This window comes from Ovis canadensis, chromosome 7, assembly GCF_042477335.2.
Source record: "Ovis canadensis isolate MfBH-ARS-UI-01 breed Bighorn chromosome 7, ARS-UI_OviCan_v2, whole genome shotgun sequence".
Lineage (NCBI taxonomy): Eukaryota > Metazoa > Chordata > Mammalia > Artiodactyla > Bovidae > Ovis > Ovis canadensis.
In genome coordinates, this window is record NC_091251.1 from 61,266,372 (window position 1) to 61,281,490 (window position 15,119).

Consider the following 15,119-nt stretch of genomic DNA (forward strand, 5'->3'; position numbering starts at 1 on the left):
ATTCGGTAACAATATTTATACTGGACTGGTAGAATGCATCTCAGAGAAAAGACAATTAGTGAAAGCAGAACTGCTGAAAGATGGAGTGACCCAGCACAAAAACAAGACCCCAAGGAGCATCCATCCCGGGAAATCTGCAAAGGAGTGATGGCAATGAAGAGGACCCCCCTGAGGTTTATTGAGCACGTCCTGGGAGGAGCCTGGGGCTGCCCTACATGCTGACATGCACAAATCCACACAGCATTGTGAGGGAGGTACTCTCAGGGTCTCTCAGGCACCAAGAGCTGAGCTGATACATCTGGAGAGCAAGTGGCTAGCTGGGACTGGCCCAGGCCTCTTGGCTCCAGAATCTGCGCTCCCAACCATGCTGCAATGTTGCCTGCCAAACCAGCAAAGAATCAGAGACTGAAGCACTAAAGAGAGACAGACAGACAATAAAACCTGAATTCTAGGGAACAGGAGATCCCTCAAAAGCAAAAGTCCGAATCAGATGTTTCTCTGAACATTTCATGATTCTTTTGCTCACCCTTTTCTTTCTCTTCCCTCCTCCACTCCCCATATTCTCTCCACACTCCCTGCCCCACTAGCCACTCTCTTTCCATCTTTCCAAAGAGAATGCTTTTGACTTCTCACAGTATCCTTCCCCTTTCATTTTTTTTTTAAATTTCCGATTTGTCTGATGTCAGCCTAAGCATTTATGAATTCTCTTTAGCTTTTTTTTAAAAAAAACTTTTGGTTTTAAATTTTAAAAGATGAGCATGACATTCTTTTAACTATTTCTTCCTTAATAATGAAGATATTTTCCCTTTAGTACACCATTTGCTGTGTGCATAGGTTGGGTGTAAAGTGTTTTTACTGTTTCAATTTCAATTTTGAATTCCTCTTTGGTCTAAGGATATCTAAGTATCTTTAGAATTACTTAGAATTTCTTCATTTTCAAGTTTTCATCACTTTTATTATTTATTTCTAATTGTATTAGTTTATGATCAAAAGTATGGTCTGTAATATACCTAATTTTTTAATGTATTAAATTTTGCTTTGTCACATGACTGATTTTTCCAAAGTTCCATGCAAAAAAACTACCTGAAGAACAAAAGTTTCAATACTGCATATTAGACTGAGTTTGCTGATTCCATTACTCATTTTCTTTTCTTTTTTTAGAGTTTTTATTTATTTGGCTGTACCCGGTCTTTGTTGCAGCATGTTAACTTTTGGTTGCAGCATGTGGGATCTGATTCCTTGACCAGGGATGGAACCCAGGCCCCCTGCAATTGGGAGCATGGAGTAGTCTTAGCCAGGGGACCACCAAGAAAGCACTCATTATTCATTTTCTCTAGATCTTGTCTATTTTTGCCTGCTAGATCTTGAATTCTCTCACTGTAAAATGTCTTCCTCAAGTTCTCCTTTTATTTGTAATGCCGTTTACTTTATTTAGCTGCCATTTTATTTGGCACATACAGATTTAAGATCAAAGTGCCCATGGCCATTATATAATAACCTTCCTAATGGCAGAAAGTGAAGAGGAACAAAAAGCCTCTTGATGAAAGTGAAAGTGGAGAGTGAAAATGTTGGCTTAAAGCTCAACATTCAGAAAATGAAAATCATGGCATTTGGTCCCATCACTTCATGGGAAATAGATGGGGAAACAGTGGAAACAGTGGCAGACTTTATTTTTGGGGGCTCCAAAATCACTGCAGATGGTGACTGCAGCCATGAAATTAAAAGACGCTTACTCCTTGGAAGAAAAGTTATGACCAACCTAGATAGCATATTCAAAAGCAGAGACATTACTTTGCCAACAAAGGTATGTCTAGTCAAGGCTATGGTTTTTCCAGTGGTCGTGTATGGATGTGAGAGTTGGACTGTGAGGAAGGCTGAGCGCCGAAGAATTGATGCTTTTGAACTGTGGTGTTGGAGAAGACTCTTGAGAGTCCCTCGGACTGCAAGGAGATCCAACCAGTCCATTCTGAAGGAGATCAGCCCTGGGATTTCTTTGGAGGGAATGACGCTAAAGCTGAAACTCCAGTACTTTGGCCACCTCATGCGAAGAGTTGACTCACTGGAAAAGACTCTGATGCTGGGTGCGATTGGGGGCAGGAGGAGAAGGGGACAACAGAGGATGAGATGGCTGGATGGCATCACTAACTGGATGGACGTGAGTCTGAGTGAACTCCAGGAGATAGTAATAGACAGGGAGGCCTGGCATGCTGCGATTCATGGGGTCGCAAAGAGTCAGACACGACTGAGTGACTGAACTGAACTGAATCTGATTTAGTGCTTGTAATATTGCTTCATCTTACCTAATATTAAAATTGCTACTAGACTTTATAAATAATAAAGCAAACATTGCTTGGTCTAATTACACTAGGCACTGTTCTAAATGCTGTAGGTATGTTAACTCGTTTAATCCTTACAACACCCTATGAAGGAGGGACTGTTATTATCCTCATTTCACAGATGGTGAAATTTCTAAGTGGTCAAGTAACTTGCCCAAAGCCACAGTCAATACATGAGGGAGCTGGGATTGGCACCAGGAGTCTGGCTCCACTGACTGTGCTCTCACTCATGACATTATGCTGCTTTCTGTCTTTGTTTGTCCCTCCATCTCACTTTTTTTAAAAAAAATTTATTGTTGTTCATTTACAATGTTATGTTAATTTCTGTTGCACAGCAAAGTGACTCAGTTATACATATATATACACATATTTATACATATTTATATATACATATATATATATTTTCATATTCTTTTCCATTATGGTTTAAAATAGGATATTGAATATAGTTCCCTGTGCTATACAGCAGGACCTTATTGTTACATCTCACTTTATATTTACAACTTATGTTGCTTTTTGTTGTTTCCTTTCTCCTTTCCACTGTTTTGCCTGGTTTAATCAGGTTACCATGCATTACCTTTTCTCCCTTTTGTTATCTGGGGAGTGTCCCTGGCCATTGATAGTCCATGAATGGCTCAGCTCACCTTTCCCAACCTTTATAACCATATCTGCACCTACTTCTGGCTCTTTCTCTGCACAGCACTGCTCTCCTCCACATAAAGCACACCTGCCCTCCTTCACCCTTCACCCAGGATGACTTACGTGGAAGGATTTTTACCTTTGTTCCCTCTTGCTCTTCCCCACACCAACCATTCTTTGCTAAAATAACCCAGTACTTCTAGTTGAGATACAATTAGAATTTTGCTTGAATGGCCCTTCTTGTCTTTTTTTTTTCTTCTTCTTTCTTTTTTTAAGGCTTCTGTTAAATTTATTGATATCCATTTACATGAAATGATAGGGTTTTGGGGTGTTTTTTTTTTTGAGTATAGTTGCTTTACAATATTAGTTTCTGCTGTATAGCAAAATGAATCGGCCACACCACAGAGCACTGAGCAGAGTTCCCTGTGGTATACATTTAGTTCTCATTAGAAATGATAGGTCTTTTTCTAAAGATCACCAATTATCTTTCGTGTTTCTCCTTTTCCTTTCCCCCATCTTAGGATCTCCGGGCACCATCATTGTGTTTTGGTTAGAGTCCTTCCTCCAGCATTTTCCTTAGACCAGACACTTGGATGAAAGACCCTCTGGATCCCTGCTGTGTCTGTTCTCTTCCTCCCTCATGGTGAAGGATGGGTGATAAACTGAAAGGGTATGAAATTCTTGACATAAATGCCTTTCCTCCTGGTGAACTGTGAAGCTGACAGGAAGTCTGATGCTTCTTCCCCTAGAAGTACCTTGCCTCCTTATGCCTGCTGCTGCTGCTAAGTTGCTTCAGTCGTGTCCGACTCTGTATCACCCCATAGACGGCAGCCCACCAGGCTCCCCAGTCCCTGGGATTCTCCAGGCAAGAACACTGGAGTGGGTTGCCATTTCCTTCTCCAATGCATGAAAGTCAAAGTGAAGTCACTCAGATGTGTCCAACTCTTAGTGACCCTATGGACTGCAGCCTACCAGGCTCCTCCATCCATGGGATTTGCCAGACAAGAGTACTGGAGTGGGGTGCTGCTGCCTTCTCCTTCCTTATGCCTAGATGCTTGTTTTTCATCTTCAGAATTGAGGATTTTTATCAGGAAAAAAACTGGATTTTTTTAAAAATTCATTTCTACCTAGAACTCATTGAACATTTCAGATTTACCTTCAACTCAGGTAAACATTCTTGTATTATTGTATTTTTCTCCCTCTGCTTTTTGTCTCATTCTGCAGTTCCTATTATTCACAAGCTGGCTGTCCTGGATCCGCCCTCCAAATCTTGTATCTTCCCCCTCATGATTTTTCTCCCCTTGTGTCTGGCACTGATTTTTCAGCACTTCATCTACTTTCCCTTGTAGGCAACTAATTCAATTCATAAAAGCAATCATCTGTGTCTCTACTGACTTTTACAAATGTAAGTTCAAGAAAGAAATTTTATGTTGTATTCAGATCCCTTAGTCTCTGTCTTATTACTCAGTTGAGGCTGTTATAACGAAATACCTTATAAATAATAAACAGACTGAGTAAATAAACAATAAATATATATTTTTTTGCAGTTCTGAAGGCTAGGAAGTCTGAGATCTGGGTGCCAGCATGTACTATGAGGGCTCTCTTCCTGGCTTCTTGACAATTACCTTCTCACTGGGTCCTCACATGCCAGAAAAAAGGAGCTCTACCTCTTCTTATAAGAGCACTAATCCCATAAGGGCCCCACACTCATGATCTCATCTTAAACCTAGTTACTGCTCAAAGGCCCCACCTCTAAATACCATCACACTGAGGTTAGAGCTTCAGACATGAATTTGGTGGGGGCGGGGGTGGGGGCCAGAAGCATTCAGTCCATAACTTGCCCCAGTTATTTTTCACTCAAGGGCCACCTTCATTTAGGTCTGTTCTAACGGCTGTGCTTATTCTTCCTCCCTCTGGCTGCTGGGCCCCCTTAGGTGGGACATCTCTTCTTGTTCTCCGCTCACTGGAGTAAGACTAGTGGAAGGGTATGCTGGAAGAAGCTGAAGAGCTGGAGGTGCAGCCAGTACCCTCACAGAGCCTGCGTCCAGGTGAGGAGCCAGGAGGGAGCACCTCTGCACCTCCTCTCCGAAGCCTGCCCAGCCTGTGAGGGCAGAAGACAGCTCAGTCACAGGGTGCATGAGCCCAGGGAGACTGGCCTTCTCTCTCTGACTCCTAAACCACCATGTCCAGGACCTCACTGTCATGCTCTCTCAGGCCAGGTCTCTGCCAGCTCCCCCAGGCCTTCCCGCCCGCCCATCCCAGCTGATCAGGAAGGTGGCCCTAGAACCAGCGATAGGAAAGAAGGCACACCAAGCCCCTGACCTTCCTATGGCCTCCTGTACCAATCTAGACATTTAAGCATATATTCATGCATAACTACTTGGTTGCTACCATTTCTGGAAATTTGATGATTTCTGGTATCCTGACAATTTGCAGTCCAATTTGCAAAAAAAACAGGCAAGCTCCATTAGAAAATATGTTTATGCCTTGCATAACTGCTTCTGTGCTCCCTTCTATCAACTATTTTTAAAATTTTATTTATTTATTTATTGGCCACACCATGCGGCATGGGAGACCTTAGTTCCCCAACCAGGGATCAAACCCACGGCCCCTGCAGTGGAAGCACAGAGTTTAGCCACTGGACTACCAGGGAAGTCCCACTATCAACTATTTTTTAAGTATAACATATAGGCAGAAAAGTACACTTTCATACATGTTTTTAAGGATTTTCAAATTTCCTTGTAAAAAACAGAAATGAGGAATATGAGGATTCTGCATTTTCTTTATTGGAAATCTGGCTGAAGTCACTATAGACTGAGTAACACTGATAGGGACAGTAAAAAAAAAATTTCACTGAAAGGAACTTGGAACTGCGAGACCTATCTTACTTGCTGCAGTTTCCAGCTTTTTCTGAATGAACCTGCTCAACACAATAGAAGAATGCAAACCCACTTACAATCACCTGTGAATAATAAAATGTTAGTCATCAGAACACAATCTTGCAAGAAAACTTGAAATCTGACTAATCTGGTTCTGACACTCTCCCACTGATGAAAATGTGCTGGTGAGCTCTTTCTCTTTTAACAGGAAATAATGCTTATTGTTGCAGTTAATAGAAAGTTAATACTTATTTTTTGGTAGATAATGCTTCAAATCTTTGTTTCTAATAAAGCTTATGACTATGGATTCTCAGCCATCTTTGGGGTGTGTAAGGACACCCACGTGGCCTGTTAAACACACAGGTTTCTGGACCCCACTCCAAGGGAACCGAAGCAAGGGCCCAGAAATATAGAAGGTCATGGTTCACAGACCCCTCCTGAAGAAACACCGTATTAGACACTGTACAAATGACAAAGGCTCCAACCAATAATTTCGTCTGTTTCTCAATCAAAAAAGTCACCAAGCAGGGCCTCCCTGGTGGTCCAGTGGTTAAGAATCTGCCTTGCAATGCAAGAGACACAGGTTCAATCCCTGGTCTGGGAAGAACCCACATGTTACAGAGCAATTAAGCCCCTGCGCCACAACTGCTGAAGCCTGTGCTCCACAACAAGAGAAGCCACTGCAAGGAGAAGCCTCCACACCACAATGAAGAGTAGCCCCCACCAGGCAAAGTTAAAGAAAACCAGCAATGAAGACCCAGCATAGCCAAAAAATAAAACACATAAATAGATCTTTTTTAAAAAATCACTAAGCAAAGAACATGAGTGCAATTCACAAAACAGGTGCTAAAAATAAATGACACTTTTTTTTAAACATCCAGTCTTTCTATAAGCAAAGAAACGGGAAATAAAACCATACCATTATAATGTACCACTATGCTGCAGATAAGGACAGTGCAAGGAGGCTGTGCTTGTGTGGGGACGGGGGTATGTAAGTCACAACTCTGAACTTTCTGCTCAAGTCTGCTGTGAACCTAAAGCGGCTCTAAAAAGTGATGTCTATTTAAAAGTAAAAAATTTTAAATTGTACCATTTCCATCTATTGAAGAAGTAAATACTTTAGTCAATTTCTAATTTTAAAATGTATATCAAAAATTGAAAATGCACAGTTGGCCGTCATGCTACAACGCTTCCAGAGCAGTCCTTCAAAAATATATTCATAATGTTCATAACCTTTGACCAGTTCTGGAAATAAATCTTAAAACAAACAATAAGTATTATGACAAAAATGAATGCACAAAGATGTCTTCATAGTATGATGCATAGACCAAGTATTTTACAAGGTATCTACATGGTATATTATTATGTAACCAGTAAGAGGTTCATGGAGTGCTCTTAGAAATCAGAGAAAATGTGTACAATTTACTATTAAGCAAAAAGAAAGAGTATAAATAAATACACAGCATGATTCCTGCTGTGTATAAGGTGCATAAAAAATAATACTAGAATAGTAACGCCTCGCTTATCTCTAGGGTTAGATTACGGTTGATTCCTTTTTTGTATCTTCCACAACGTGTTTACATTATTTTTATAACCAGAAAAAAAGTGAGTGTGTGTGTGTTAATGCTTAGAGTATATGTGTGTGTGCTTCAATGCTCAGAAAAGCCCATTTAACTTTCAGAATTCTTATGCAGATGAATGAGATATTATATTAGAAGTGTTTTCTTTGAATAATCCAGAGAGAATTATGTCTGAATTTAACACAACATTCACATTACTGAAAAGTTACGTGAAAACAGAAGGCATTCTAGAGCTTATTACTTAAAGAAATTCTATGATGAAGTCTAAGTGTCAGACATGACTGAGCAACTGAGCACCCCCACATGCTGAAGCCTTAGAAAAACAATCCTTCTGTAAAGCCAGAAATGTTCTCTAATTTGTCATTTGGGGACAATATATCATCATGATGTGTTTACTTTAAAAAGCATATCATCAACTCTCCATTATTGCCGATTCAATTCAAGAAACTCTTTTCTGCAGAGCAACTATGTGCTGAGCACCATGCCTTCAGGAAGCTCAGTTGTAGCAAGTAAGACTACAGGGTGGGAAGTACATGGTCTAAATCCACATGAGTAGAGAGAAGACGCCAGTCACCTTGAAAAAGTGATGTCCTGAGTCTTCATGTATTTTTTCTAATATGTGGCCTATCTTTAAGGATGATCCCTTGCCAGAGGCAGTAGGAAAGGCCCGCACTGTGTGAGCCTCACAGCATTCTATCATGCCTTTTATGCAAAGGAGATATAAACCCATGCCCAGGGATCTCACCACAGACAGGCTAGGGGTACCTTGGAATGACCAAGAACAGCCCTCCATGTTTCTCTTTCTTCAACTCTCCTCAGATTTGTGAGGACTTGGGAATGAAAATATAACTCCAAAATCCCATGAAGGACCCAATTACAGCAGCGCAGGGCCTTATAAGACAGCATCTCCTGACAATGGCTCTTTAATTTTCACACTGCTGCTGCTGCTGCTGCTAAGTCACTTCAGTCGTATCGGACTCTGTGCGACCCCATTAACGGCAGCCCACCAGGCTCCCCAGTCCCTGGGATTCTCCAGGCAAGAACACTGGAGTGGGTTGCCATTTCCTTCTCCAATGCATGAAAGTGAAAAGTCAAAGTGAAGTTGCTCAGTCGTGTCCAACCCTTAGTGACCCCATGAATTGCAGCCTACCAGGCTTCCCTGGTGGCTCAGAGGTTAAAGCGTCTGCCTGCAATGCAGGAGACCTGGGTTCGATCCCTGGGTCGGGAAGATCCCCCTGGAGAAGGAAATGGCAACCCACTCCAGTATTCTTGCCTGGAGAATCCCATGGACGGAGGAGCCTGGTGGGCTACAGTCCACGGGGTCGCAAAGAGTCGGACACGACTGAGCTACTTCACTTTCACTTTCAGGCTCCTCCATCCATGGGATTTTCACACTAGGACTTAAAAATCCCCAGAGTTCCAGCCTCGTATATCAACTGCCTTCTTGGCATGTCCACCCGGATATCCGATGTGTGTGTGCTCAGTTGCTCAGTCATGTCTGACTCTTTGTGACCCCATGGACTGCAGCCCCACAGGCTCTCTGTCCATGGGATTCTCCAGGCAAGAATACTGGAGTGGGTGCCATTTCCTCCGCCAGGGGATCTTCCTGACCCAGGGATTGAACCTTCATCTGTTGCAACTACTGCACTGCAGGTGGATTTTTTACCACTGAGCCACAGGGGAAGCCCTGATGGACCCTAAAACTTGCCAAGTCCTAAGCAGAAGTCTTTCTAACTCTAATGTGCAGGAAGTCCTATCAGCACCACTTCCAAGGCAGATAGATCTAGCACCCATCCACTTCTCTCCATCTCTACCCTGACTCCCGAACCCAAGCCACTCTGGATGCCCTCTGCCCCCATTCTAGCTTCCCTACATTCCCTTCTCCAGGCAGCAGTCAGTGTGATCTCTCTGAAACACAAATCAGTCTGTAAGCAACATGAGGGCAAGGGTTGTTCATCTGTTTTATTCACTAGCGTATCCTCAGTACCAGACATATGAATGATTTCTCTAAATTCTTTTGTTTAAAATTAAATAATGGCTTCCCATCACCCACTTCCACCCACCTCCCACCCATGACACTCCAGTCCCATTGGTCCTCCTTCTGCTCCTCTAACATGCCAAGCTTCTTACACCTTATGCTTTGGAACCTGCAGTGCCTCCTCTTCAGAATGTTCTCTTCTCTGTGTGTCTCTTCCCCCCACCCCATCACCTTGGCCTTGCTGGCTCTTCTGTCACTCCAGTCTCAGTTTACATGTCACCTTATACCCCTATCTAAAACAGCCCCACAATCACTCTCCATCAAATTACCTTTTCAGAGCCCTAGACTTAGGCTGAAATTACCCTGGCCACTTAGGGTTTACACCTATAAATCCCACTAGAACATGCAGCAGGCCTAAAAGCAGGGGTCTTGTATGCCTGAGTCACAGCTTTAGCCCTAGCTTTAGCCCTCATATAAGGACTGGCTCCCAGTAGATGGCTGAGTAATTTATTATTTTGCCTCCATGTTCTAGGGTTTGATCGTCTACACTGAAGGCTCGAAGACTCTATCTAGCTGGTGCCTGGAGCTGATCAGGCCCTCAAAGATGGAGACAGACAAGCTAAAATGTATTACAGACAGAGCAGACACCAAAACACCAATTTGTTAATTTACGTGGAAAATCTTTATCAAATATTCAGAACTAAGCAAATATTCAAACTCCATTCACTATCTTCTCCCCCTAGAGTCAAGCCACATGATAAGCCAAGTCTAGTGGGTAGAGGTAAAAAAAAAAAAAAAGAATTTGGATAATGTTATAGTTAATTACGTCAGCTTAACTAGGCCATGGAATGCCCGGACAGCTGGATAAATATTGTTCCTGGGTGTGTCTGTGAGGGTGTTTCCAGAAGAGATTAGGGTCTGGATTGGTGAAGTCAGTAAAACAGAAGGTCTTCCCCAACTTGGGGAGGCATTAGCCGATCCATTGAGTGTCATAATATAAAAAAAAGAAGGAAGGTGGAATTTGCTTTCTGCCTACCTGAGCTGGGATACTGGCCTGCCCTCAGCACTCCTGATTGTCAGGTCTTCAGACCTGGACTGAAGTGAATCCACACTATTGTCTCTCTGGCTCCCAAGCCTTGGAATTACACCACCGTCTTTCCTGTGCTCCAGTTTACAGATGGCAGATTGGTGGAACTTCTCAGTCTCCATAATCATGTGAGCCAATACCTTATCGTAAATATATGCTATTGGTTCTATTTCTTTGGAGGTCACAGACTAATACACATGACAATCATCAATGTTATTCCACTAATATGTCTGTTCCAATGGGACAAGACAACAGAGCCACCAGCTGAAATTCCCTTTTTAGGTAACTATATGAGGTCCAATGGCCAAGGTTCTCTCCTCACTGATGGTACCCTAGATTCACGATGAACCAGGTTCCTGTCTGTTCATCCAACTATACGTTAACATCATTTGTCCATACCTCTGCTGTGACATGCTAATAAGGGCCCCTATGCACTCATCACTTGACTTTAGCAAACTCTTCAACAGCCCATTTGCAAATTATTAAGACAGAAAATTATGTATCATCTAGTGAATTAAATAAGGGTTTGATACATTTTCCCATTTCCCAACTCAGTCAAAGGAAACACTCCAAGCCAGCAGGACATTATGAAACCTGAGCACATGGAAACCAGGAGAAGGTCTTCAGATTCCAACCAGCTGGGTAGCAGACCCCACTGCTTGGCTCCCCAAAGGCCAAAGACATGATGAAAGGCCCGAGGGGAAACAGGGGTCCCAAATACTTCCCTAGGCCATCAAATTGGCAGGAAAGGGAAAGCTCACCCTCCCCTCCCAAAAAAAGGGCCATGGACTGCTTACCAGGACTTGGCTCCCAGGGACTGATATGAGCTTAAATCAAAAACAGTATAGATAATCCAGACATGTATAATTCATAGTTGACTACCTCTTCTGAATTTATGATGATGATAATTTGTAGGAAGTTTCTAAGGAATACATAATTGATAACATACTCCATATAGCAATGCAAACTGCCAAGGAGACAATGAGTCAGGATGTATTAAAACAATAGATCCTTTTAGTCAACATTTATCAGGCACCTACTAGATACTAGCCCACAGGAATCATCTGTTTTGTTCTTTGTATCTGCTGAAAGAAAATGGGCAATAACTATGGGGTTTTCAAAGAACCAAGGATCCCAGAGCCTTTGATTATGAAAGATTTCTTGAGCTCCTACAATGTGCTAGACACTGTAGAGGTGCTAAAAATAAATTAAGATTCATTTCTAGTTCTTGAGGATCACATAGGCTAGTGGTTTAACAATATATTTTACTTTTCTTCTTGTATATAACTGTGTACAGAGCCACATGATAATCATAACGACTTATTGAGCCAAACTTACCAAGATAGAGTATTTTCTTAATATTTATTTATTTATTGGGTTGTGCTGGGTCTTGGTTGCAACACACAGAATCTCAGATCTGCATGGCAGCATGTAGGATCTTTAGTTGTGACACGGGGGATCTAACTTCCTGACCAGGGCCTCTTGTACTGGGAGCACAGAGTTTTAGCCACTGTCCACCAGGGAAGTCCCAGGATGTAGTATTAACATACCTCAATTCAACTAGCTCCATCAGGAGCCTGAAGTGAGCTGTATATGTTGAGAATGGTTTCAGCTTTAGTTTTCTACTACAAAATCACTCTGTGGGGATATATTTTTACAAAACAAACACCCAGTAAATTTTACTGAGTGAACTGGGAAACCAGTGTGAAGCAGTGATGAAAATAACCTAAAAACCAGGCAAGGACTTCACTGGTAGTCCAGTGACTAAGAATCTGCCTTCCAATACAGTGGTGGTTGTTGTTAGTCGCTAAGTCATGTCCGACTCTTTTGAGACCCCATGGATTGTAGCCCACCAGGCTCTTCTGTCCACAGGATTTCCCAGGCAAGAACACTGGAGTAGGTTGCCAAGCCCTCCTCTAGGGGATCTTCCTGACCCAGGGATCAAACCTGCATCTCCTGCTTAGCAGGCAGATTCTTTAACATTGCACCACAGGGGACATGGGTTCAATCCTCGGCCCAGGAAGATCTCACATGCTGGGGGGCAGCTAAGCCCATGCGCCACAACTTCTGGGTCCATGCTGTAGAGCCCGTGCTCTGTCAACAAGAAAAGCAACCACAGTGAGAAGCCTGTGCAACACAACTAGAGATCTTGTAGCCCTGTTTGCCACAACTAGAGAAAACCCACACACAGCAACAAAGACCCAGGGAAGCCAAAAGAATATTTTTTAAAAAGGCAATTTGCAGAATAAATTCATTAAGAATCTACAGACAAAAAATACACCTTTCATATCATTTAAATACAATTTGAATATCTTCACATCTCTTTGCTTTAAATGTGCATATCACCTATTCATAGTATCCATCCTTACAATTTTATGTTGTTTATAAATAAAGACTTACTTTTAGTACTTTAAAAATTTTAATCTACACTATGGTTTCATTTTAACAGAGTTTGGCTACAATGTAGCAATTCTGATGTCTCATTAAGCATCTTAATTTTAGTTATGTTTGGGTAAACATGCTTAGGCTCACAATATATAAAAAAAAACTATGTAATTAGTGTTTCATATAAAAGTCTATTAAATTTCCAAACTATCTTCTGTTACTTCATACTGATATACAGTTATAACTAGTTATAAAAAAGTAAGTGCTCATATATGCAAAGTAAAATTTTTTTCCAGAAATAGATTTTCTTCAGACTTCCCTCTCTAAAATGGAAATCATCTATTCATTTGCAAACTACACACTCCAAAAATATATGTAAGTGGAAGAGTGCTGTCTGGTTAAGGAAAGAATAATCATTACTTAAAATGTGTTTCAGATGGAAAAAACAGAAGAACTGAAATTACTATAAACCCCCACTGTAAATTATTTTAAAAATCATCTTAAATACACATTAAAGAAAAACCATGTTAAAAACATATCCTAAAGAAAAATAATTAGCAAAAGCCTAAATGATTGATGATTTTGGATTTCTAGGTATGCTTGCTACTAACTCACATTATCCAGGCAGTTCAATGAACTCACACCAAAGGAAAGAGAGGGTAGGGTATAACTCAGTGAGAACTTCATCTTTAATTACTTAGTTTTATGAAGAAATTCTTCCTGGGGGTGGGAGGGGAGCCAAGGGTAGAAATACTCAGAAAGCAAAGAATGACTGAATAGCACTGCTTGTCACATTTGAGAGTTAGTTACCTAAGATCAGAGTTTTAGAGGAGCTTTCAAGAGGCAAAGTAGAAAAGTGAAAGGGGCTCATCTTCAGAGTTTAACAGTCTGGGTTTAGATCCTGAGAGCTAAGAGAAAGAAAGGCAGAGGAACCAGAGACCAAATTGCCAACATCTGCTGGATCATAGAGAAAGCAAGGGAATTCCAGAAAAACATCTACCTCTGTTTCATTGACTACACTAAGGCCTCTGACAGTGTGGATCATAACAAAATGTGGAAGACTCTTGGAGAGATGGGAATACCAGACCATATTACCTGTCTTCTGAGAAACCTGTGTGTGGGTCAGGAAGCAACACAGAACCTTATATGGGACAACTGACTGGTTCAAACTGAGAAAGCAGCACAACAAGGCTGTTTATTGTTACCCTGTTTACTTAACTTATACACAGAGCACATCATGAGAAATGCCAGCCTGGATGACTTACAAGCTGGAATCAAGATTTCCGGGAAAAACATCAACAACCTCAGATATGCAGATGATACCACTTTAATAGCAGAAAGCGAAGAGGAACTAAAGAACCTCTTGATGAGGGTGAAAGAGGAGAATGGGAAAACCGGCTTAAAACTCAGTATTAAAAAAACTAAGATCATGGCATCCGGTCCCATCAGTTCAGTTCAGTTCAGTCACCAGTCATGTCCGACTCTTTGTGACCCCATGAACTGCAGCACACCAGGCCTCCCTGTCCATCACCAACTCCTGGAGTTCACTCAGACTCACGTCCATTGAGTCAGTGATGCCATCCAGCCATCTCATCCTCTGTCATCCCCTTCTCCTCCTGCCCCCAATCCCTCCCAGCATCAGTCTTTTCCAATGAGTCAACTCTTCACATCAGGTGGCCAGAGTACTGGAGTTTCAGCTTTAGCATCATTCCTTCCAAAGAAATCCTAGGGCTGATCTCCTTCAGAATGGACTGGTTGGATCTCCTTGCAGTCCAAGGGACTCTCAAGAGTCTTCTCCAGAGACCCAGCATTAGGGTCTTCTCAAATAAGTCATCTCTTCACATCAGATGGCCAAAGTATTGCAGTTTCAGCTTCAACATCCGGTCCCATCACTTCATGGCCAATAAAAGGGGAAAAGGTGGAAGCAATGACAGATTTCCTCTTTCTGGGCTCTTAAATCACTGTGGATTGTGATTGCAGCCATGAAATTAGATGATTGCTTCTTGGCAGGAAAGCTATGACAAACCTAAACAGTGTCTTAAAAAGCAAAGACATCACTTCACCAACAAAGGTCCATACAGTAAAGGCTGTGGTCTTTCCAGTAGTCATGTACAGATATGAGAGCTGGATCATAAAGAAGGCAGAGTGCTAAAGAATTGATGCTTTCAAACTCTTGAGAGTCCCTTGGACAACAGGGAGATCAAACCAGTCAGTCTTAAAGGAAATCAACCCTGA

At 41.9% G+C, this 15,119-nt stretch overlaps 1 protein-coding gene across 10 annotated transcripts in view; it reads right to left on the reverse strand.

Annotated features, from left to right (window-relative positions):
• The window catches only part of FAM81A (family with sequence similarity 81 member A), an 81,513-nt gene that overhangs the window by 36,607 nt on the left and 29,787 nt on the right, over nt 1-15,119 (reverse strand). The gene's annotated exons all lie outside the window — the stretch shown is intronic.